Genomic DNA, 27,712 nt, shown 5'->3' with positions numbered 1-27,712 from the left:
AAAACATAAAATTTCTCAGAATTCAGTCTTTTACTTATAGAAATATGCTTTTTTTATAAAAAAAACATGTCTGTTCAGTTTTAAGCTCATCTTTAAGTAAATATATTTTTTCGGCTTACTCCACATATCGAATAACGTACTCCAAGTATTATAAAAGACTACTGCCAAATTAATCGAATAAGATGAAATGATATATTTTTGATACATAAATATATAATATTTTAGTTACTTTTTAATTTAAAATATCATATAGATATTATATTAATGGTCATAAACCATATTGAAGCAATATTACACGAACACAAAAAAATATTCGTCACAAGACGAGGCGTAAAGATACCCGCATTATGAAAAGGGTGAATGAGGAGCTATCGTCGTTGACCCGGTTCGAATGTTTTGAAAATACATGTTTAGGCCATTTTTCATTGCAATAGATGAGAGGTTCTATGCTTTAGGGGGGTGGCGCTCCCCATCCACGGGGGCCCACCAATACTCCGGCAATCGTGCCAGAAAATTCCCGTCATTTATACGGGAATATTTTATACGAGTACATCCGCACAAAGTACCGCGATGATATAAAAGTTTCATACTCGAGCTATAATTTTCATACAACTTTGAGGGTGTATCTGCAAAATATGTATGTGGGTGTATGTGTATGTGTGTATGTATTTATATGTATACTTTTAGAAGCTGCGCGGGGGTGGGTGGTCGGGTTTTGAGGAAGTTACAGCGAAAAAGGATTTCATACGCAGCTCGGCTGTATGATATATTTTATTGATTGGATAATCAATACGGGGAGAGGTTTTACTACACTTTTAGGCGCGGAGCCGTATGCCTCGTGTTTTTCATAACTTTATGCGAATTTTACAAAGTCCGCGCGCGCGTGAAGGGGGCAGCGCCAGTGGGGGCGCGTGCACGCGTGCGGGCTCCCCATGCGCCCCCTAGAGTGGGTCCCGCACGCTGCTGTCCGTTTATGACGCGGACATTAGTGGACGATGCGAAAAATAACGCGTGCATTAAAATATAAAATAAAAACAGGAGCGACGCCATTTTTTTCAACTCGACTGTGAGTTCTATTCAGACAGTGATTCATTATATTTATCTACTCAAACATTGACATGTGTCAAATACACTGTTTTATTATTGAAAGGATAAACTGACGTAGTTAGGGACGCTGGACAGTATTGTATTGTTGTTTAAGAAACTAAGAACTTCAAGAATGATTTTCTTGTTTATTTATATTGGTTTGCTGACTTTTGCAAGTAAATAGAATATGTTTTTTTTTTCTTTTTTTTATAATGTTCACATGATTTACTGTGTAACAGTTGCAGTTAAACAATAAACTTACTATGGACTACGAAACAGTTAAGAATTCTGTGTCGAGAAAATGTGCCGTCATGTATCCTGGGAGCAGTGCTTAAAAAATAAGCAGCTTATTTTTTTAATACATTTTTGTACAAAAGTACGCCAATGAAAACTTTTTGAAGTAGCTCCCGAAAAAAATATTACGATAGTGGAATAGATTTAATAGAACGACTTTTTTCAGATACAAAAATATTTTTTTATTATAATACTAAAAACAATTTCATTAGTATGACACTCGTAATCGAAAAATAGTTAAACACATAACTAATAAATTAGTAAAAATAATAATTTAGTCGAAGAAATAAATTTAAAATTCTTTATATAAATATTTGCTCACAGTTAAGCCAACATCAACGGAAAGCGAACGAGTATTTTCAAAGGCGGAAATATTTACTATGCAGAAATATTAGAAGTCTAGTCTAGAACTTTTCTCTTAGCTTATGAAATGCACTGAGATTCATTATTATTACTGAAAAAATTAAAGTCAGTCCCAAAATAAAATACATTAAAAATATTTTATAGACTTTATATGCCATTTTTACATTGTAGTAAGTATATCTGTAACACAGCATTTTTTTAAACTGTAGCGTTGTCATTACGATTGACTTATTTTTATTAGAAACGTTTTGGTTGTGCATTATTTTGGTGTTTTTTTTTTTAATATTCAAGTAACAGTTTATATATATATATATATATATATATATATATATATATATATATATATATATATATATATATATATATATATATTAATAATTTAGTTATATATATATATATATATATATATATATATATATATATATATATATATATATATATATATATATATATATATATATATATATATATATATATATATATATATATATATATATATATATATATATTAATAATTTAGTTATATATATATTTGAAATTCTAGGTTACTTATATGTACTTAGTGAAAATATTTAATATGTAAATAATAAAAAAAAACAATATTTATTGTTCATACTGAAGGCATTAAATTTTTATTATAATGTCGATCTTAATTTTGTTCGACATAAAAAAGTACATAAAAATTATATTAAATATTTTTATAGCAGTTTTTTACGCATCTCCTCATCCCAAATTTAAGATTTTTGTAATTTGCATATTAAGCAATAAATTAAAAATCTCATTTTATTAATCAGATTTACAGATTAAATATTATTGTTAAAAACTATATTACCGGAAAGGTATATATTTTTATTACTCATTTAAAATATATTTCTTCTGAAAAGATATTATTTAATTCAAAAAATTACATCTTTTACTAAATATCTGTTATAAAAAACGCGAAAATATTAATGTTTTATTTTTATAAATTAGTAAAGTTTATTCTTATATTTATATTTGATTTAAAAAATATTGATATGGGAGTACTAGATTGACATAATAATAAAAAGTCTGAAAAACACGTAAATATCGAAATATCTGGTTTTGTACATATGTATGTATATAAAATATGCATTTGATGCAAAACGTTGCTATAAAAATAGAATTTCGTTATACATGTATTCACACATTTTACATATACATGTTAATGTTAAAAACCCCTCAATGTAACTTAGTACTTTCGCGTTATGGCCAATTTTTGTTCAGATATTTCATTATTTGACAGATTGGCTGTCATTTTTGACAGACGGATGGCCCTCAATTAATTCATGGATTGTGATAAATTCTGAGATTTTCCACGTCCTTTTTTTAAAAATGTTACTCATACGCATGCCTAAATTATTAATCAATATCCACACATTTATTAGAATTACGACACAAAGCAAGTGCGTATGTACAAATATGTTTATCTCAATCTAAGTAGCGCATATGTATAATCTTCTAATATATCATTTATAGTTGAGATATAGTAACGCGTGTGGAATACAACGAGGCATTTGGGTTTTCTTAAGCGATGTTAACAAACATTACCCTCCAGAGGCTACTTAACTAATACTATTTGCCCCGCGTGCGCGTGTTGAGAACCGCTGGCGGGTTATTAATCACGCGAACGTGATTTACCAACTGGTGTTTCATGGGTGAAACACCCAGGTGTCAAATTGACGGTTCGAATGGCGTTGCCCCAGATGTCAATAACTCCATCAACTATACTGTAATGATTAAAGAGGAATTGAATTTTCATTTATAGTAGAAAGAAAGCTCAAGGTATAAGAATAGGGGGCATTTATGGCAACATTTACTACTTCTCCTTAGGGTGCCGTCACTAGACTTCTTACATGTGGTAAATGACTTACTTTGTAACAATAAACTTAATATAGTAAGGGGTTTAAATTATTATTTTTTATATGTATTAAGAACTGGATACAAAAGGAAAATATGTATATTGGAACACCGTAACTGAACTGATTAAAGACCTATTCAAACACTCATGGAAGAGAGCAGGATAAATAACTCGCCCAAAAATAAAGATAAATAGAATATACAAAAGTTGAGCTAACATTTTTATTGAATTGGACTATACTATTTATTAATTATTTATTGTCAATCATTCAATGTAACATTGACAGTGGTTTAACAGTATCTAATGTTGCTTCATACAAATTTAAAGATTTAATTTAAATATTTTTACAGATATAAACCAATATTTTATTCAAAACAACGTTTTAGCGCGAAATACTATGCATATATCATATAAAGCACGGGTGACCGCAAATAGTTTCGCGATCGACTGGTCGATTACGATCAACTTAATGTCAACCTATGGTTTCAATGATTTTAGTCTTTCGTTGAAATTTAAGCAAAGACATATAAACACCATATTTTATAAGAAATGTCTAACGAAATCTGAACAAATGGCACGCATGAAACACATATTTTTTAAGTAAAATAAGATCATGTCATACTTCATTCTTGTGTCTTTCACATATTCAATAAATACAATAACCTTTTTCTTCCTCTTAATTTATTTTAGATAATAAAATAATCAACAGTGTTTATAGTAAAACACACGTATGGCATCAAAGTGTTAACTATGTAGTTTAATACACGTACAGTTAACAACTTCTTAGTTTACTAGTTTTGCGTATTTTAACCATTTTCATTAGTTAGAGCATACGAACTTTAAACTAATGTGTATTGTACCAACACAATATACCTGTGGCATAAGTCGGTGAGTAATATCTGAAAGATCTGGGTTTGAATCCTACATAACTCGAGGGTTTTTTTCCATCGTATCTAAGTAATCGAACTTAGTGATTAATATATACTTATAATTCCGATCGATCATCACAGGTAAAGTTTTTCTAAATTTTCCTAATTTCACGGATGAATTTTTAAAATAGAAGTCGTACGTAGTGACATATATTGATAATTACTAATTATTAAAATATATTACTGATTTAGAGGCTTTGCCTGTTGTCTCACTATTTACTAAGTAGTCGTTGATTGTGTATATCCTATTGTAACGCATTGGACTAACATAAAGGAGGATTTACAATAAATTAATATGCGATTTTTTTTGGCAATAATTGTTTCAATATTGTTTTATTTTATAAAAATATATAATTTTATTTTATAAATCTATATTAAAATAGAAAATAAGTAAATTTATGCGTTATTAATTAATATTAATTCAATGTTAAAAATATACTGTGAAATGAATATAACTGTTTTTGTGCAACTCTACATAAAAAATGGGCGCAAATTCAAAAAAATAACTTATTAACTAGAAATCTTTTTTAAAACATTGTCTATAATTGAAAATATAACATTATAGTGGTGTGGGTTTGACGTTTGGTGTGATTTTAAATGTATAATATATAGTTAATGGCATCATTTATGAATCTTGAACCATACTATTAAACTAATTGTAAACATTTACCCTTGTCATACCTTCAAGATCTATGTACCACCTCTTATGTACATATAGCAATCATTCATATCAACAACCACACAAGTTCAATAGCATATATAGGAATTTAAATTGTAGTCTTGAAATTTTTGAGTTACACTATCACGTATGTCTTAGATATCAAATATATTTCTCTACACTCCGCTCGAAAACGTCTTAAATTAAAAAGTTATATTGTTGCAAAAGCTACGTTCTCCGGTTCTCTAAACCTCCTCCCTTTGCCTCCATCCATCATACCCTTTCCCACGTTCCGGTGCCAAACAAGCGCAGTAGAACCAGGAGAAGAAACATGCATAGTGTTGAACTCACCCTAGTATTTGTAATTCAACATAAACAAGCGTACTTCTGACGGCGTTTTAAACGCAGAAATATGTATGAAGTCCCCCACCTGCCCCGTTCCTGGTCGCGGGAGTTCCCGGGTGTGGGGCGCGGCTCCTGGGGGCCGCGATGGGGGCGCGGGAGGAATTAGAAGTTTCCTAAGACGTTGCCCCAAGCGCCTTGGCCCCCCTTTTTACATCCACCCCTGATGAAGGCACAGCACTACTTCTTCTTCCGCAACGGAGGGAGGGAGGCCAACAACCACCGTCTTCTTCCTCGCCCCGGCGGCAATACGTACAAATGTTCGGATAAAACGAATTCATTAGAAATTTTCAGCTTGCATGTAAAAACACGCCGTTACGTAAGCACTGCGATACGAACGAAAATTCATCATTTTTGTGAAGAAATTTCTGAAAACTCAGACTAAACATCAACCCACATTATGTCTATGTTTATATGAATATATATATATATATACATATATATATATATATATATATATATATATATATATATATATATATATATATTCCCTAAAATAGGGTTTACCATTAAGGCTAATTCTCAGTGCTATTAACGCACCCACTCAAAAACTAGTAAAATATATAGCAAAAGATTTCAAGCAGAGAAAATGGCTTCTTATGTAAAAACCTCCTTCGATTTTATAGATAAAATTCGTAAAATAAAAGTATACGATCAAGATCTCTTGTTAAGTTTTGATGTTTTCTCGCTGTTTACAAGTATTCCCATTTCGGAATCCCTTAACCACATTGTTAACCCTTTGATCAGTATCGCCGTACTGTACGGCGGTCGATATTTCACTGTTTTGAGGTACTCCAGACAGTTCTTGAGTTATTTATGTATTCACATAAATAGCTCAAGAAATATTAATATTTAAAAAAAAATATATTATTAAATAATTAATAAGAGAGCACGTAAATGAACCATAACAAAAAACATATAATATTAATTTCATAAAAAAACATTGAGAGCCTTTAAATTGATATTAAAAATCCACGAAAGTCGAAAAACATATAAAAAGTATGTAAAATAAATTAACGAAATAATTTATTAAAACACACTAATACAAAAAAGTAGTAAAATCAATCAAAGCAATTAAACGTTGAGAAACCTGATTTTTTCTATAAATAAATATACTAAAAAATTAACAAATGTGTTAAAATTAACTCACTACTCAAAGGGTTAAGAAGCCTAAATACTTTATAATAGTGCTTTAATTACGTATTCAAATACCTAATTTTTTATACACTGTAACTGAAAATTTTTTAAAATGGATGTCATTCCATATATTTTAAGCATGGTCCTGAAGAGCAACTAAGCAAAATTTTATTTATATCAGTGACTGAATTTTGATTAAATATAAAATATAGATGCATACATCCATTTAATTTGATGTAGGTAAATTATTTACAATTTAAAAAAAAAGTAGGAGTGTGCTTATTTTTTAGGCGGATCTGAAAGAGTGACATTTAGGTGGATCTATTATAAATGAGTAAACATATATTTATTGAAAATGCACTTGAGGTCAATATTACATTATTAAACTTTGTAATTTTATACCTAAACATCTTACCCTGTTAATATTTCATCCAAATTGGTCAGCCGAGCGAGTGCATAGTTCTTCCAAGCGAAGAGAACTATGGAAATACACAAAAAAATAAAGACGTCGAGGGAAACAGAAGGGAGAGTCACTCTTGAAATTGTTCATAGATGCGTGATACAATATGGCAATGCTGCCATTACCACAGGATTATATTAAATACTTATTACAAAGGTAGTGAAACTTTGAAGTAGATCTTAATACATTTTTATGCCTTTAAATACTGATTTATAAATATTTATACTAAACATATTTTCATCAAGTTCTCCAAATACTTCATTAGTGTAGTTTTGTCATCGTAGCTAATGGGTTTTTTTAATACGCAGTACATGTTCAAAAAAAGTAACTGTGTTAGAATTTATGATCATTCGGCAATAAATACAACTTACGTTTTTTTTTAGAAAAAATAATTTATTCCGAGAGGTTTTTGACTCAAATCATCTCGCGTATAGATGACTACGAATCGAAGTGATTAAAATGCACCCTCTTTGACATTGGTGCTAAGAATTCGTTTGATGCATTTGAAATGGTACTTCTGTACATTTTTTTTATTCTCAGAGACAATGCAACGCATTTGAAAATACAAATGAGTCGTTTGATTACATTTACATTTGATTATTATTTTCTAGAGAAGCTAAAAACGTGCCGTACTCGAACAAAGAGTTCTTTCATACGAAATTTTACATTAGGAATTCAGCAAAAATTTGATTTTGGAAAATATCACTCTCTCAATCGCTGACCTATATAAAAATAATCTGCAGAGTTGTATAAAAATCAGGTCATGGTAATATCACTTCTTAATAATTATGTTAAGTATAAAAATAATTTAAATGAAGAAATTTGGTTTATAGCATCAGATTTATTGATCATTAAAGAAACGATAAATGCATATAATGCCGATTAATAAACTTTTATATTATCGCAACAAAGCTTTTATCGCCAATATAATTTAAAAATACATAAAATAGCTAAAAAATATTTACCTTTTAAGGCGTGTGAACATTCAGTCAATAATACACACACTTGCATAATTAAGAGATTATTCATTAACAAATAAAATAACAGGGACTGTTTTTATAAAAAATAAAAATAAAATGGAGCGAATTTGCTACCCGTCCGACACAGTTCCGTTTTCGAAGCGCACTATTTTTGAAATTGGAATCTATACGCGGTCATGTTTTTTTTTCTTATGCGAACTTACGACGTTGTGTTGGCCAAAGAACGCAGTGATACGAAATTAAAAAATAAAAGAGACGAACACAAAAAGGATGCCTCGAAAAATAATATTGACGCTGGAGACAGGGAAGCAGAACCATCATTAAAAATAACGAATATATCTATTGCCAAATTATATAAAAAGTAACTATAGATATTTTTCAGTATTACATAAAAAAACAAGTTGATCAATATAAATAAAAATATCAGTTGCAACACGTTCATTATATTTAATTGCCAATATAATGGACGAAGAAATTTAGTTTTGAAGACCATTACGCAAAATAACACTTCTCTAAAAAAAATCTATAAAAGTGTTAAAAAAATGAACTTTTTAAATTTTGAATAATGATGAAATGAATAGCTCTCAAACTGACTGTATTAACACAAATATAGTATAGGTATATTGATTGTATGTTGCGATAATAGGTTTTAATTAATAAAATAAATGTGGCTAAATTACAGACTTTAAATTTAGTCTTGTATCTCAATACTTATTTAGTAGTTATTGATTTTGTTTACTTCGTTGTAACGCATTTTGTTAACGCCTGTAAATTCACAACGAAATTAGAAAAAAAACACATGTGCTAACACGTAATTATTTTTCTAAAACTATTTTGATTAAAAACCACTAGTTTGTAAAGAATTTCAATTTGAAATACACAATTTGTCTTGTGAGTTGTTTAATTGAATCAATTGTCAATAATATTTACAAAATACTAATAAGGGACTTAGTTTTGCTTTTTGCTTAGTTTATTTATTGCAATGTGGCAGACGTTAATCCAATGCGTTACAACGGGGACACAATCAACAACTACTTAATAAGTATTGAGACATTAGACTGAAATCAAAGTTTGTAAATCAGTGATATATATATATATATTATTTTTTAATTTAAATTTAATAAATTTAAATTTATTATTACAATATTCATCCATGATAATAGGAAAATCTAAGAAAACAATAATTGTAATAATCTATTGAAATTATAATTATATAATAAATAATACTTCCGATCTATCAAACATGACTAAAATTGAAAAATACAAAGGTTCATATGGGATCTGAACCCATAACTTTTAGGGTAATAATCATCGATTATAAACCGTAAATTGAGAGCTTCTAGTGCCTATATGGGATTTGAACTCAAGTCTTTGAGTAAAATAATTCAGTTACTATCAATTTGTTAGGGGTTAATGGTACAAAATGTTTTTAACACAAAATTTATAATGATTTGTATATTAAAAAGTATGTTGAAAATACTAGGAACGACATCTGCCACGACACAAGAGTTTATCAGGTCTCAGTTGCAGCGTTATGTTTTAAATGATCATGTCAGAAACATATCAGAAACAAGTGATGTTTATGATGGAAAAGGTAGAGGGAGATTGTTTGTTGTTACTGATGAACTCATTCAACAAAATCATTAAAAACAATATTGATGAAATTTATAAGCGGCTGAATTATAAGATAGTTATAAGTCAATATTAATATAAAATGCTTACGAAAACCCGAAATTTCCGATCGCTGATTCAGGCCCTCATCTTATTAGCGAAAATGCATTTATGTAGTTGTAAACACTACCAACGCACAGGAATAAAAACCCGCAACGTATTATTTTTTCAAATAAAACAAAAACAAATAGCGATACACACATGTGCGTGTAAGTTTCGTATAAAAATAAACAATGCATTCTTAGAGAGACATTAAATATAATCCTATAGACGGAAATCGATCTATGTCTGCTAATTCCAAATAATCAAAGAGTACACACGTATGTACTAAGATAAACGAACAAGTCGAAGATAAATTTGGAAGTTGGCGTTTTAAAATATTCGCCGAGAGTATCGTGTAGCACACTGACATGCATAAAGGATTTGCAACAAAAAAACTGCATACGTGGCTCACTCTATCCGCCGAGGGTCAATGTGTAGATCTAAAAGTGCAATGGCACTGCATTCGGCAATGTGTGTGGGTTGTGTGCATGTCGTATAGTGTATATTGGCCAGCCGAAAAGTAATAAAAAAAATTCACGACGATATGCGTCATGGTGTTATATCCGCTCAAGATTTAAAAATTATACACGCGCCCATATACATAGAAACATACACATGCATATGTTAAAGATTCGCATCACAAGTATCTTATTTTATACAAGGATTTTCTATTTTTATTAAAATAAGAGCTATTGAAATTGTCACGAAAAAATCGAAGATTGGTTCCCTAAATTTAAAAAACCGTGTTATTTGAAAAATCAACAACACTGTAGTATAGAAAATCGTGTAAAAAAGGTAATAAATATTTATTAATTTTTAAATAAATAATATTTAATACTAATAAAAACTAATGCATCAAGTGTATTATTGTGCATCGAACTTTTGTACAAAAAATATTTGCAACGTTCGCTCACGGTTGTTGTTGATTTAATTGTTAATAAGGAATTATTTATTTTTTTGTGATCTTCAGTACATTGTTTAGTAAATATATTTAAATAATTAAAATATATTTTTAGTTGAAATGATTCCTTGGAAACGACTTTCACTTCTGGAACAGTCATAATGGATGATATACTTTTACGCATTTCCATAATTAAGGAGTTGAGGTAATGAGGCAAGGAATCTTATCGCGTTGTTTTGTGCGTTATTTATAATTTTTGAGAAATAAATTTAGATTTAAAATAATCGTAAAAAAACGGTTAATCGAATAAAAAAACCAGTTAATTAGTTGAATCTTAACCAGTTTGGAAACCCTAGCTTCATTGTATATGATTTGAGTGTCATATTTCAAGCAGACTACAGATTTCATCAGCTTATAGAAAACATATGTAATAAATCATCTAAGATTTTAGAATTTGTCTTGTGATACGCGCATCAGTTAAGAAGCTAGAAGGCACTGTGTGCTTTGTATAATCACCTAATACGCAGCATCAAGCTACCAAATAATGCAATTGACATATTTTTTAATAGAAAAGGTGCTAAAACAGTTTTTAGCTATTATACATATACACGAGGAAATATAAATATTATTCATTTTTATTACCCACAAGCTTCCTATAAGTAAACTTAGGAAAACACTTCTTCAAACTGCTGGTAGGTAATTTATACAATCCAGAGACTGGAAGAACTTTGTAAAAGTACCACACGCAAGAATGAGAATATTAGACAACTTTCTAATAAGCACAGCTATCAGATTTTTTAACCATCTCTCAGATAGTATTACTTTGTTCTCATCTAAGTACTCGCAGTTGGTGGACGCTTTGTGATTAAGTTATTATTTTCAATATTTAATAAGATTTTTTTTTATTCAATTGGCATTGGCGTAAAAGTGTTTTGTAAATAAATAAATATTATAGTCAATTCCGCTTAATTATTCCACTGGTTTATCGGGACAGCCAGTTATTTTGGCCAAATCTCAAGGAACAGAAGCCAAATAAGGGAACTAAGTTATCTGGGATGCCACGCCTTTTAATTAAGACACTCAGTTTTAATAATGAATAGATTTTACGAGCTCCAATTGTTAATTATCTGATTTTTTGACAGTTTAGTATGTTGCAATGAAAATTAAGACGGTGTAGATGCAATTTTTGGAGTCATTAATTCAAAGCATTAAACAGTAATCGAAAATGACGACAGTGATGATGAATATCCCCTTGTCCGTGTGACTAACTAGAATGCAAAAAATGTATCAGCTAATTGCAGCATTATTTTATGCAAGTTTTTAATGACGGTAGCCTAACATCTGCACTGAATACCTGTGTTGATTTTGTACAATTGAAACTCTACAAAAAACATATTTAGGGAGTAGGGGCATTTAACATATTTTTTGAATTGTCTAAAAAAATGTATGCCATTTACTTAAATACTATGAATCTTTATGAAATCGAAATATTAAGAAACTCATTGATTCTAGACCAGAAATTCACGGTATATCCATTAAAGATATCTAAAACAAAACAGTCTTGAATCTATTCCGAAAATAGTTTTTAAAATATGTTGTTTCAGTGAAAGCATATTAGAATACATTTTCACTAATAAATATATATTTTTATCAGTGAAAATATAATTTATCTGTCAGGGGCTAGTAAAATTATATGATTTAAATTTTTCATTAGATAGCAATGATGAAAGAACATATATTTTTGCTAGCGAAGAATATATTTTTTGTTAAATGTAATGTAGGAATATAAGAGGCATTATTGTGCGCAGATATACATTTTTAGAACAAGTAGTGGCCTACATTAAATTATATAAAAGCCTGAATAGCGTAGTACGTAAGGTGTACTTTTCTTATATAACGCATGGGGTCTTGATTTTGAAAGTAAAATGCATAATGGCATTGACGTCTTCAATTACAATGTTTTTATAAGTCTAATGAAAATATACCCCTTCTCTTTCCTTCTCCTATCTTCGTCTCTATGTGTGAATTTAATTTTAAATTAATTTGATATATTTATTAATACCTTTATATATAAATATTATTTTTAATATCTAATAGTGCATAATGTTTGATTCCAATTTGACGTTTGATTTAGCTCAAAATATGCGCGTTATGGCCAAGAGAGAAACGAGAGCGCCCGCCGTCGAACGGGTTATCGAGATGTTTTTTTTGTCCGCATGCACAAAAATTGCATACACACATATAATGATGTATGCGCAATTTCGACGGTCGAACGCACAGACGCATACAGCCAAAAATCGCACATACACACACACGCGCGCAAGCGCACGTCCTAAAAATAGTGTTTGTGTATAAATTAAAACTTTCGAATGCGTACGGGCGACGTAACGCGATATGAAATTATTTTTTTAAGGTCATAAATATGTTTTAATGCACGCATATTGTGGCATTTGGGCAATGATGTGCCGATGGGTGTATGTGTGTGTGAGTCGCTTTCAGGATGCGCCCCGCGTGCGAATCTACAGGTGGTTTCGTTCGTATCGTGCGGACGCACTATACATTTTTTTAAGCCTTGGGAATTTCTCCCATCAAATCTGTTACATTGTAGCATTTTTCGCAATTTATTCGAATACAATTATTTATCATAAATACAATGCGCAATATTTGTAATTTAAAACATGTTATGGTAAATGATTAAGTTTTATTGGTGTTTTGTCGGGTTCTGTTCGAACGCACTATACAAACGAGTCGCGATTTTCGAGCTGCTGCACTAGCCAAAATGCACTAGCATGAAATTTGTTGGCCATTGACCCGTTTTTAAAAAATATATGCACTCTTTTATATTGCGCGGCCAGCGCTTCTCAACTTTTTGTATATAAATAAATATTTTCACATTTTTTTGCACAAAATATTTGGCATGCTTTCACACTAGTATGCAAATACTTTTTCGATATATATGTAAGTACTAGTTACTTATATAAAATTAAGTCTTAATAAGTCATTGAAATATTTTATAGCAAGAAGTTATTTTAGTGATATGTATTTTAATTGTATGAACAATGTGGAGAAATCAGTAATTCTTATCCAAAAATGTAATTGGCTAATTTACATAGCAATAAAAAAGCTTAACTCATAGTTTTTTTTGATACTTTTTAAATTCAATGTATAATTTATGTATTGTATATTTATATCTAGTTAGTTAACATTGCCACATTGCTCCTGTGGTTCTGATACATATCCTATATAATTCTAACATCTTTAAAATAAGTATTCCTAAAGAGGTGTCTAAAAAAAAATTCTACTTAAATGATATTTTAAATGAGCAATTTATCCATTCTAAGATAAATACAAGTGTTTATACATATGTATAATAAATAATTCCAACTAATATTTGTCCTTTATGTATTCTTCACTTTTTGTTTAAAATGACTTATTATTTAATACATTTGCTTTAAAATTACTATATCTTAAAAATGCAGTTTATAATATTTTTTACAAAAGGCAACTTCTAAAATGGGCTACTTTATATACTTGCATACCTGTGTGAAAATAAACTGTACATACATATGTATTGTATATGATTTTTTTTAAATTTGTTGTCAAAAAAAGGGGAAAAAATCAGGTTAGTCTAAAAGTATCCAAACAGAATTCAGAGTAACTAGTAGTCTGAAAAGTTATAGATTGCGCTATTTCGTCCTTCAAGTGAAAACTTTGTTATGTTAATGAAAAAATTGTCATTAAAAAGAGAGGAGAAAAAATCGAAATTAGTGTAAAAATCCCAAAGCACTACATATGCTTTTTGTAAATTTTATTTTTGGCTGTAAATATTTTACTAGTGTCACTTTGCTTCCATACTTCTGATACATATACTATAAAATTCTTATATCTAAAAAAAACGTCTCAAGAACATTTCTATTACACAGTTCTACTATTTTGTTTGCAGATCAATGGGAAAATAATGTATTTTCATATGTATATTAACTAATAAAAAAATTGTAAGCAAAAAGAACTATGAAAAAATCCAAAGGCAACCAAAGAGCATTTGTTATTCATGTTGAAGCTTTGTTCCCTAATTAAAATATCTATGCGTTGAAATACTTATATATAAAAAATACCATATATTATTGTATATGCGTTTCAAGAAAATTTATGATTGAAAGCAAATCCTATAATTTGCAAATCAATGACATAATTAAGTTTGCATACATATGTATGTGAACTAATGAAAAAAGAGATCTAGATTAGTCTTAAAGCATCCAAATAGTATTCGTCTATCTTATAAGCTTTACTTTTGGCTAAAAATAACTTAATAGTGTCACTGTGCTTCTATAATTCTAATACATATGTTTTCAAATTTTTATATATAAAAAAATAACAAGTATTTCTAAAATGCATTTAAAGAAAATTGTCACTATAAAAAAATCGGAAAATGGGTAATTTTATTGTTTTGTTTATAGATCAATGAAAAAATAAAATGTACATACATATGTATATTTTATTGTTATCTAAAATATGGAAGAAGTACACAGACAGTATTTGTCTTTTTTGTAAATTTTTCTATTGACTGAAAATTGCTTAATAGTGTCATTATGCTCCCATAATTCTAATACTTATGCTTCAAATTTTATATATAAAAAATACATAATATTCTTAAAAAACGTCTCAAGAAAATAAAATGTACATGTATGTATATAAAGTAATTAAAAAATACAGAAGAAAAGCAAATAGAAAATATACAGATTACATAGTCATTATTGATCTCACGATTTTTACACGTATTCTATTAAAATCTCACACCGATATAGATATGTATTTTAATAAAAATAACATATTATCAATAACCTAATCAATCTTTAAATCTGTATTTTATGGAAGAAATTGAGGGGGAGAGAAAAAAGCTCTACTTTCTTGTAAATTTTATATAGATAAATATATAATGTATAATAAATGATTTTTTTACATTGACTTTTATAATAAATTAAGTAAGTAAGCATATCTTTATATTTTACTGAATTACTTTTGAATATATACCAGTTCTTTAAAGTTCGACGATCGCCTGCATAGTCACTAGCTAAATTTATTTTCAGCGGTTAGAGGCCGTTTTGGGCAGGGCAAAGACTCATTGTTTGTCATCGGCCCTGAAACATCATTTTAGACGGGGGCCATTGAGCTCTAATAGGAAAATAAATACCAGGACTCGGGTCATTCCGGTCGGCGCGTTTCGCACGTTTACACTTTACGTCACAATCTAAAAATTCTTATTAAAAACGTACTTTACATGATTCTAAAGAATAAAGTCTGTACCATGTGTTTATTTTTAATGTAAAAAGAAGAATCCGGTGTATTATTTTGGCATAGTCGCTGACGTTTCCTTGACCGCAAAATTTCGGGTAGACGAAAAGGGAGGTCTTTTGCGCGAATCATGAGATTCGAGGCGAGCTTTGCAAAAATAAATAAAGCGAAAGCATAAAAAATACACAAAACACTTCCTGCATCTGGCGAGGACGATGAAAACCTGCTGTGCGTAATTATGGCCTTTATTTTTTTTCAGTTTCCGATTGAAATTTCGGATCGTTATGTCGAAATTGGCCGACATCACGCGATTCTCACTCAACGCATAGATTGTTCCGCGAATCCGAGATGTTTTTCGGAGAATTTGAAAGATTGATTGATCAGTGGTAAAAGTTTTTTAACCAATTGAACGGTATAATTTTCAATGCAAATCTTGACTTCTTTAATATTTTTTGTATCTGGGAAAAATAAAGAGTATTAACATATTATAGAGCAGGGTTTCCCAAACTTTTTGAGCGACGGAACACTTCGCAAATCCGAAAATTTTGGCGGAACACTTAGCTTATTTTGCTGTACCCAACTTCTAGGTACTAAAATCTTCGCCTTCATTATGAAGTAGAATATGTTCATTCTTTTAATTTACTCCAAATTTTTGTGAAATATCTATTTAGGCTCCATGGAACACATATTTTGGATTCGCAGAACACCAGTGTTCCGCGGAACATAGTTTGGGAAACCATGTTATAGAGCATATGCAAGATTAACATAATGTGTGAAAAATACGTATACAAATCTAAAAAAGTTTTTTGTTTAAAATTAAACCTTGTCATAATTGCAATAGCGATTCAATGGCAATGTCTATTTATAAAGTTATATAAAAATGTTTTGTAAACGTAATAAAAAATGTTATGAAAGTCACAATTTTTAAACAAAACATGACCCTTTTTAAGTTTAATTACGTGAAATTACGTGATGGTGAAAATATAATTCATTGTAGAATTGTCGCTCTTAAGTACTTTAAGTGGCTTCTTATTTATGACAAAAAAAGGAATTTATGTAAGGAGAAAAATCTGAGTATTTGTGTGTAATATATAGAATATTTTAAACCTTGAAGCTATACAAAATACGCTTATTAAAAAAACTTAAATTTTTAGTAAATATGAAAATTGCTTAAAACTGAGATTTGCTGCCAAAAATTAAAAAAAATAATATTTAGTTTTAACAGCGAATTCAATCGAGATTATACATTTCTCTCTTTGACATTTTGTGTAATATATCGCTCTGTTTACATTATATAAAAAAATATTACCCGGTACGTCGATGAGGTAACAACGGGTTTCTATTTGTGATTGAAAACATTTATATAAACCGACACCGGGGGCGAGTTTTATTTATACGCGTTCTAAAAGCCCCAGAAAATTGTGAAAAGGAGTCATTTTATGTAACTTTGCTGTTACCGCGCAATGATGTAAGGCTTACTTATAATATTGCAAAAAAACACCATGGGGTGGCTAGTCTTTTTTTAGCGCAAAGCATTCCGCAAATAAAAAATAACAAATAAAAATAAGTATTATGAAAGTTTGATAATCGCCGCTGGGGCGAATTTCACTCTACGGCTTCTAATATCACTCTGCGCATTTTAATTTCAATATTTTATTTTTACGCATTCTAATTTAGTATACGTTTGATTGTTTGAGCACCATTCATTAATATTTTTGTACTGTTCATTTATTATTCGCACGTTGCTAATACTATTTGTGTGCAAAATCGATTTTATTTCATTGTTACTAATATTACTTCATTATATCTTTCGATCAGTTATGAATTATCATTTTTATATTAAGAAAAAAGTGACACATAAAGCGATTTGCTCCAAGGCTCTGACCTGAATTTACTCGTGAGTTGTCGTTTTACTGTTTACCGCTTTTACAACTGCATCATTGACACGTTAAATAAATTTGAAGTGTCAATTTGGGCTTCCAAGAACTCATCAAGCGAAGGCTGCGAAAGTACCAGACGATTTTGTGAGTGGGTGCTTCGTCTGGTTAGTGTTGTAGAAAATTTCACAGAACACATTTCTGCGGTAGACTATAAGTATTAGAGAGCCGAGAAAGAATGTTCTTTTTTGCAATGAAAAAGGATGCTTATAAACCTACACATGAGCTGCAGTGCATTAAGCAAATTTCGTATGCGAAGAATGAGGTCACGATTAAAATGCAACATAAAAGTTAACCTTGTGTTATTTTTTTGTGAATGTTTAATACTAACATTGCTTTCACTGAAAATACTAATAATATTTATTAATCGAATTTCAGGAATTTCTATATACATACTAACTATTTAGACTGGTATTAAAAATACTTTTCTGAAAGTCACAGTTCCATATTCAAATAATTTAATGGAGCGTTACAATATCCATGAAGCGTGTATTACGAATCGTTTCTCCTAAAACCCTTACCTCGAAATAATTAGAAGTTGAGGTTTTCTTGTTTTTTGGCGTCTAGCATGAGCGACCATCCCAGTAAGCGATAAAGATTACAATGGAGTGTGTATGTATATATTTTATATATCCTTTCGTCAAGTCAATTTAGCGTCAAGGTTTTGTTCTTATTTTGGCAACTAGCATGAGCGACAATGCACGAATTCCAGTAAACGATAAAGAAGCCAGTGTACAAGTTCTGTGCAAAAATCGGTTCGGTTCTGGCCGGATGCAGAACCGGCTCGACGATAACCATAAAACTTGCAGTTGCAGACGGAGCCTAATTGCGCGACCTATTTCGCCGGTCAGATTAGCGGTTGAAGTTGAAAAGGACGAAGAATGGATGTTAATCAATTTGGGGTCAAACGCTCGCATTACGTCATCAGGCGGTGCAATTCAGTGTTTAAGTTCTACGAATATTATAGGACCTACAATAGATATAACAATAAAAATATTAATGATTTAATTACTAAATTTCGGTAGTCAATTGCATCTCTATTGTAGAGCTTCTCTTTTAAGTATTAAATTTTGTACTATTTAAGATTTTCTAGAGAAATATTTTTTGCTCTAGAAAATTTAAAAATATTTCTCCTTTATTTTTAACGAGTTAAATTAGGTGAATATAATATTTCTATATAAACTTAAAGAGGCGTAAATTCTACGCTTTCAGATGAGTGAAAAAGTTACAAAAAATGAGTAGGTAAAATTGCTAAGTAAGTCTATGTTAATTTTCATTACAAAGCATATGTCAGATCAATTTTTTAAACACGAAAAAAATAATACATAGTAAGGAAGAAAACATCATAATATATTAAAACAAAGAGGTAAATCACAAATATATAAATATATAAACAAATTTCGTGAAATTGTAGTATTTCTAATATGATTTTAGTTTGAGGTTATTTTAGGTATAAATAAGTTGATCGCAGACCTCAGGCTATGAATCTCTGATCTAATGAGACCGACAAAGATATCGATTGAACAATTTCAAGTCATATTTGATTACTCTACGGTGTCAAAAGCAGTTGGTGTCAAAATGGCAAATAAATTAGACAATAAGAAGAGAGCTCAAACGAAATTTTTGAGGCAACAGGTAAAGTGACACAAAATATTTCTTCAATGATAGAACTTTGTGTTATTTTGTTTGTAAATGTACTAACTAACATATTGAACCTTAAGTAGATATATTTTAAATATTTTTACATATACATAAATGCTTTAAATCTAATACAAAGAGGAACAATTTGCTACCTCAACAGGCTATTGGCTAAAAATATCTCTCTTCTCAAAATCTAAAGTTCAAATAGCTAAATGGATTGTTGTAATAAACTTCTACTAATAGTTTCTGTTAAACCTGTACCTTAAAACAATTCTTTAGTGTTAAATTTAACCAGCAGGATAAACGAGTGGTATACGTCTCTGACTATTGATCTGAAAGACCTGGGTTCAAATCACATAAATTGTTTATTTAAAAAAATATAACTGGTGCCTACTGTCCAGGGCTTATGGTTTTAAAACGGACCTGGATATATGTAGTAAATATATCTATGTTTTAGGGCGTGTCGCATACAAATTCGTCTATGCTCGAATGGTTGGATTTACGCTCAAGCGATTTAGGATGTGTGCAGATTTGGCTCAGACTAGACGGCTCCAGACGCAATTACAAATCGTGTTTGGCTCTGCTTAGCAATCATACCAAAATTGTAACAAAGAAGATGTTTATAGGATTCCAGTATCTATACATAGACGTCTTCTATTCTGTCTGTCAGTTGTCTGTTTTTTTTTTGCAACGAAGTTCCGATCCGGTTTCCTACCGAGCGGGCAACCGGAGACGGTGAAAGGTGTGCCATTCCCGGTGTCCCAGGATGACGGGGTGTCCTTTAAAGGACAAAGTGGCAACGACCTTTTCGGCTCGATCGAATCGTACGCCCTTTAACCGCATGTCAAGGTTTTCCTTACTTTCGTACTTTCTTTAGTGATGCAACAATCGCTAGTGATTAATGGCACTTCCTGAACTTCCACATTCATGCACTTTCTCTTTCTTAGGACGACTTTTAAATTCTTTGTCTGAAGACACATTTAAGCAGTATGGATGTCTAAGTGCATATAAAATTAGCCCGCTTAAGAATGATTAGATTTCATATATTGAAGGAGCAAGAAATTCTTCAAATCTACCTTATTTTTTTGATTGAAGAACTATTCATGTGGCTGTAAATTAATTATTTAATATAAAGTATATCTTAAATAAGTTATGAATGGTAATTAAATGCAACGTAAAAATCTAATCTGTAATGATTGATCAGTAATAATTTCCCAGATACGATAGAAATTGATCGTCGAGTTATGAATTTAGGGCTTCAACATTTATACCAGAATCGTCGAGAAAATTATCAATAACACTTGTTGCTACATTAGATTTATATTTCGAACAATATGATAAACAACCTATTTGGATTATTGAAAAAAAAGATTTAAGGTTCCCGACAGGTGTAACTCTGTGAAAAGCTCCCACAATTTTTAAAGATCTGGTAATTCCCACGCCAAACTATTTTTTCTTATTTGATTATTGATGTTGGTCTTGGATTACAAATCAAAAATTACGCCGATTGGAGTGGTTGAGAATATCGTAAACAATATTTTGCCATTTTCTGATAAATGCTTTTAAGAAAGCATGCATATTATCATACATCTGGCACGGACACACACTCAAATTTTATGGCGTTAATCTGTGGAAAGACTCCATACATTTTTAGAAATCTGCCGAGTGGCTTCTTCTTATCTGATTATTAATATAGATTATCAGGGCAACCATAAGGCAGATAAAAAAGTTGTAAAAAATGTAAATAATTTGTTGACATTTATATTTTTTTGCCATTGACATTTATATTTACATTTATATTTTTATCTAATCATGCATAATTTTAAGCATCTGACACGGACTCGCCTTTTTTATGCAGTGGTATAAAAAAATGTAGCAATAAAAAATTTTCGTTCAAATTAAATTCTTAATAAAAAAAGGCTCTATGAAAATTCTTAAAATATTACCAAATTTCTATATATTTTTTAGGAGAAAAACTAGTTTAATTCATTTGAATGCAAAATGATAATAATTGCTTTATAAATAGTGAAAATACATTGAAATAAAATATATATATATTGGTAATTATGATTTTTGACATTTTTCATAATTCGAACAATATGTGATAAAAAACTAAAGCTAAGGATTATTGAAAAATTGAGATTGAAGTTTGCTGACAGGCAAGTTTTATGGCGTAGCTCTGTTAAAGCCATCATACATTTTTGCAATCTGCCCATTACCACGCGTAGTTGTTTCTGTTCATCTGATTTTTAATGTAGTCATTAGATTATAAATGCTAAGATAAGGCTAACTAGAATAGTAAGGTAAATTGTAAACATTTTGTAATATTTAAGTAATTTTTACCTCTAATAAAACCTTCCAAGAAAACATGCATATTTTCAAACATCTGGCACAGATCTATCCTTTCTTATGCATGTATATAAATAGTAAATTGGTATATAAAAAGTAAAAATATCTTTAAATTAAATATATATATTGTTAATAATGTTTTTTTACATTTTTTATAGTTCGAACAAGATAATGCTAAAAAACTTCTTTGGTAAATTACAAAAACGAGATTAAAGTTTGCCGACAGGCAAGTTTTATGGCGTAACTCAGTGGAAAGTCCCCATAATATTTTGCAATCTGCCGTTTTTCACGCTTTAATTTAGAATATTTTTTTTATTTCAATATATTTTTTTTTATATAAAAAAATCACATTTTAATAGGAAGATACATATTCAAGTATCAAGATTTTAATTTTACTGTGAGAAGTTAGCATATTTACACTTCAGGATATTGATATATGCACATATTTTCTTCTCAGAATCGACTGGAAGCTAGATTCATAGCTGTATTTTAAATAAATTGTGAGATATAAAGTAGACAATATTTAAAGCTTCGAATTCTATGATGCATTTTTAATGATGACCGCACGCAGAAGTGCATTAGTAAAAAAACAACAATGGCCGCCACATCACCAACCGACGCTCCGTGCGAAAATACAATTTTGAAGGTTTCGTCTTTTTTCGGTCGAATAGTCGCTTGTCTATGCGACTCACGCACACATTCTCGGATTTGCAAACACACGCATAGATGCACCGATGCGAAAAAATGCATTAGTCGAGTGTGGGTGCGCCTTTATATTATACATAATTCGAATGCACATGTGTGTAGGTACGCACACAGTCTCGTTTATTTAGTGGGTCCTCGCCATCGCTGAGGGAGCACAATAAAGAGGACGTTGTCCCTCTCTACTCAAGGACATTCGAATTCGAAAAGTGCAATGTGCACGCTGGCGGTGCGGTGAGTTGGGGCCCCCGAAACTATCGTCGGCGGACCAAGTTCAAAAACCCGAAACGACGCCGGTGACGCCAGGCGTCATGCGATTTTCCTGTCAGGGAGAATCGTCATCGTCGGCATCGACGCGTCGAGGCCATTAGTACGCGCGGTCCATCGGCGAAAATCGAACTTCACTGTATTACATTAAAATATGTTGTAACATAGCCCTTTGCTTACTTTTTGATGTTAATAAAAATTTTCAACTCTACTTCTTTCTCTTAAATTATAATAAGTTAAAGTGTTAAATTTAGATAAAGTATACAATGACTAGGTAAAGTATGCACTAACAATGAGTTTTAGTTAATGCTTTTAATGTTACAATTCTTGTATACTTTCCCTTGATAATGCATGCTTTAACTAGTGAGTGTGTGAACTCTTCGACATAAGCTAGGTACATCGTCAACGGACAAGATTTGGCAGATGAGCATGTTTGAAAACCAACATAATAGCAAATAACTAATCGTAGAGCCAATAAAAAATAGCGTTGATCTGAGCAGTGATCACCCCATGAGTAACTCTCTGAAAATAATATATCTAAAAGGAGGATTATATAAACTAGCAACAAGATATACCTAATATAAATTAATAAAATACCTATTAAATATATTCATTTTGATACTTTGATTAACACACAACAGTGAGAACATACAATGATTAATTACAGTGTTCCTAAATTATTTTGTGTGAATTGTGACTGAATTTGTCAGTGCAAACATTAACCAACATGTAAAGGTCTCTTGCTTCTCAGAGATTCATAAGATATTAAACAAGATGGGGTAAATCTGTACCAATTGAGTAAGTCAATACAAGTAAGTATTAACCATCAGACTGAAAGTCTGAGAATCGGTGACATCTATATTAATAATTATAAATTAATATGTATAATATAATTTATAATTAATAGATTAAACCACAGCTTGAGCCGTTTTTTTTAATAGCGGATTTTTTATAAATAAAAATTCAAGTCTCGAACCAGCAACTTCACAATTACTAATCTGAGACGTTACGGACTGCGCTATTATGTCAGTTTTATTTTGCAATATTACGTGCGGAGCATCTAAAAAATCTATTTATGTATTGTAAATCTTGCAATGAAACATAATTGCGTGAGACCAATGCGTTACAACGTGGCAACTAAGTAAGTAGTTTTACAATAGATTGAAATCAAGGTCGCTTTATTAGTAGTATATATTTTATCAATAAAAAACTAATATAATTTAAAATCTTGGCTTCATTTTATTTAAACAATTCATTTGTGAGATAAAGAAAATCTGGGAAAACCAGAATTATAGTTATATAATACATACGATAATATATGATATCGTAGACAGGATGAAAATTTAAATGTAGTACTTTAGTTTATATGAGACTCGAACGATGTACATCACTATTCGAACGTGGTGATTTGAAGAAACGATGGAAAGTATAAAATAGGTTCAAAGAAATTAATACAGTTTGAATACTATAATTGAGCATTATAAATAATTAGGGTAATCTATAAAAAACGATTGACGTATTAAATTTTGATTTATGTATATTATAAATAAATTATACAGAAATTTTATACTGAATGAATTTTCAAAATATTGTTGGGGTTGATTTAAGTTGGCAACAGTAGGTTTGGCGACGCGATGGGAGAATTTCTTAAGATGTAATATTTTAAACGGTAAATAAATCTTCTGTAGTCGTTAATCTGTGAGATATTACAAACACTAAAATTACCATTAAATTCATATTGTATGGAGATGTGAATTTTTAGATTAAAAATTCAAGGATAATCTGCAAAAATAAAAATGAATCGCGTTTCCTCAACTAAATAAAGAAACACCTTCGTGTAATAAGAAATAAATTAAATTAATAAAGTATTTTTATTAATTCTGTATATTTTATCTATGTATAAACAATTAGGTATATTAGCTAAATAAATCAATAAAAATTAAACATACAATAAAATGAATATTATCTTGAGTTTTATGTATTACATATGATACAAAAATTTACATCTCCAAGAATATTCTAGATATTAAAAATATTTAAAAATAGACTACACTATCTCAACTGTCAGAAAATCTAAGTGGATGAACTTATTGCCTCTGATAAAGAGATTTTAAACGTATACATCCAGAAGATTATACTATCACTTTAATTTATTTAAGTGAACCGAAATGTTTGTTGTATTTTTTATAAGATTGGCAATCACAGAATTAGCAAATTTACATTAAAAGTCATTAATATACACATTTTATTCGCAAAAATGAATAAATAAACTAGATTCTAAAAATATTTTTTCATTCCTCTTTTTTAAACGTTGTTTTATTTATTAAAATTTTGTCAACACTAAATATTTATATATTTACAGAAAAAAATATGCATATTAAATATAAAATAAATCTTGTAATTATTTTTCTTAAGGAAAAGGGAGAAAAAAGTATTCCACAGTAAAACAGTAACAACTTTCAATAAAAGTTATGTAACACCAATATATTTCTAAAATATATTATTCAAGGTCATAATGTAACTAAGAAGTGCAGTAATCGAGACAATTCCACGCGAAATATATGTACTGATAACGTATTGTTTTAAATATATTTTTATAAATAAGTCTTTTCTAATATATATTTGTAAACATGTCAATGTCTATAGTACGTCATTTTTAAATATGGCTATATAAACCAAACGATTAAAATAAGGAAAATATACAAAAAAAATGCTGCTTATATTTATCTATTATCTGTTAAATATCTTAATATTTATATGTTTATAAATAAACAGACAATGTCTTGTGACACAAAATAGAATATATTAATGACGCATAAGCTCATAAGGTCGTATATTGAGAGCATTTTTCTTAAGATCATAACATATGGAAATGGCAAGAGGTAAAAATACTATCATGATCGTATAACCTATTTTTGGCACCACCCATAATGCATAGCATAAAACAAATTTCGGCGAGTGATGACCCCAGCCGATCGGTGCAATAACATAACGAGAGATGACTGCACTGAACGGAACGCTACTAATTGAACCGAGTCATTTTTTGGCGACCGGTATTGTGAAATAATTCACCAACAAAGACGATGTTAATTAATGAGGATTGAAATATAAGAAAAATAAAAACAAAACACAGTTATTAGCTCCAAAGAGTTACGAGCGCGAGTGCAGAAGTAACAGATTTGTCAGGACGCAAATATACTGCAGTCTCATTAGCGTCGACCTTGATCGTTCTTTATGGACTCATGCGAGCATTGATTGCTGTTTTATTAAGCATTTAATGTTTTAGGTGGATGTGCTATTGAATGTTTATGTTATCCATCAGCTCCAATCAGTCTGATACCGAAATGATAAACAAATTTATGTAACTCGCATACGAATACCTCACTCATTCGATATTCGTTATCTCCGTGCAAACTCAATAAAATCATTTTTAATTACGTCTATATCTGATTTCAACTAATCTTATGAACAACTATGCACTGTTTGTGTGGTGAACGTTAATGAACCATGGAATTGTGATTGTCTGTATTGATTCTGATAAGAAATATCTCAAGATTTATGTGTGTATATATAGAGATAATTGAAACGCAGTGACGAAACGTGACGCTATATAATAACTGATTAGGGAACCAATGTATACATTAACGAAATACCGAAACACTATGCCTTAATGATCTACTCAAGATTATGATTTTCAATTTCTGTTGAACAATGTCGGTAATATGTTATTTTGTAATTTATTTATCTAAATTAAATTAAGATCATTGTGACCTAATATACGCACGTCACGATGGTCAAAAAACAATACATTGTATAAATACCATACACAACAAATATAATGCAAGTAAGATAAAAATTAATGCATATTAAAAAATAAAAATAAATAAATAGTAAAATTAAATGATATTATTTAAGAAAAAATATTATGATCCATAGTATTTAATGCACAATTTGTCAGTCTTTTTATGAATACGGATGACTTTTACGCACTTGAGAATCAGATAAAAAAAAGACTTCGCAACCCTTCAAAATGCTTAAAAATATTTACTTACAATAGTTAAGGAGCTATTTTAATATTGTGTTGAATATACAGCAGTTGTCAGCCGATATGTTGACAGTATGTCAGCCAGTGTATACGATTTTTGTTCTTTGCAAAAAATATGTATCTACGTAAGTGGACGCGTGTTTTTCCAAATGAAACTTTGTTGTCGAGAATTGGTCGCGTGTTGGCCAAATTCGGACCACTTTTAATACAAACAGACACACGCGTGTGACGTATGGCTGATGGAGCCGTAAAACACAAATAAAAAAAACGAGTCAACAACCCGAATATAATTTTTGCGCGAACTTCCCCGAACACATAATGGGCGAGAGTGCATCGATTCGACGCCCGCCGGAATTACGCGCCGTGTTCTTTTTTTAGCCGCTGGTCTAAAATATAATAATAAATAAAGAACGCGCTGGCGGAAAAAAATGCACGCGAAACGATGCATTTCTGTGCAATCAGTCACGGGCGCATTAGCACCGAATTTGATGCGCTGTATGTATTTCTTTTTTTGCTTCATCATTTTTTGGTCTCTTTAGTGGTACGTATGTATACGACGAATGCATAAATTATTCAAAGTGTGTAAGCAATGAAGAGGCTGGCGGCTGAACGGGAATGAAGTGGGGATGATGGGTGAGAGATAACGAAGCAATATATAATGCATAGAAAGTAGACCT

The 27,712-nt window shown here is 30.2% G+C and overlaps 1 protein-coding gene across 17 annotated transcripts in view; it reads right to left on the bottom strand.

Annotated features, from left to right (window-relative positions):
* Positions 1 to 27,712, bottom strand: part of br (broad-complex core protein) — a 105,051-nt gene that overhangs the window by 64,120 nt on the left and 13,219 nt on the right. Inside the window, exon 1 of one of the 17 annotated variants that reach the window (XM_088197647.1) lies at positions 8,174 to 8,423. The exons of 14 other annotated variants lie outside the window; for them this stretch is intronic. The gene's annotated coding sequence lies outside the window, so the exon portion shown is untranslated. Of the gene's footprint in view, positions 1 to 8,173; positions 8,424 to 27,712 lie in introns of those variants that run through there. 2 more of the 17 variants (XM_088197644.1, XM_088197640.1) reach the window with 2 other exon arrangements.

This window comes from Plectrocnemia conspersa, unplaced genomic scaffold (assembly GCF_051122295.1).
Source record: "Plectrocnemia conspersa isolate PC_06_02 unplaced genomic scaffold, ASM5112229v1 ptg000011l, whole genome shotgun sequence".
NCBI classification, from domain to species: Eukaryota; Metazoa; Arthropoda; class Insecta; order Trichoptera; family Polycentropodidae; genus Plectrocnemia; species Plectrocnemia conspersa.
This window is presented reverse-complemented; position numbering and strand designations above follow the sequence as displayed.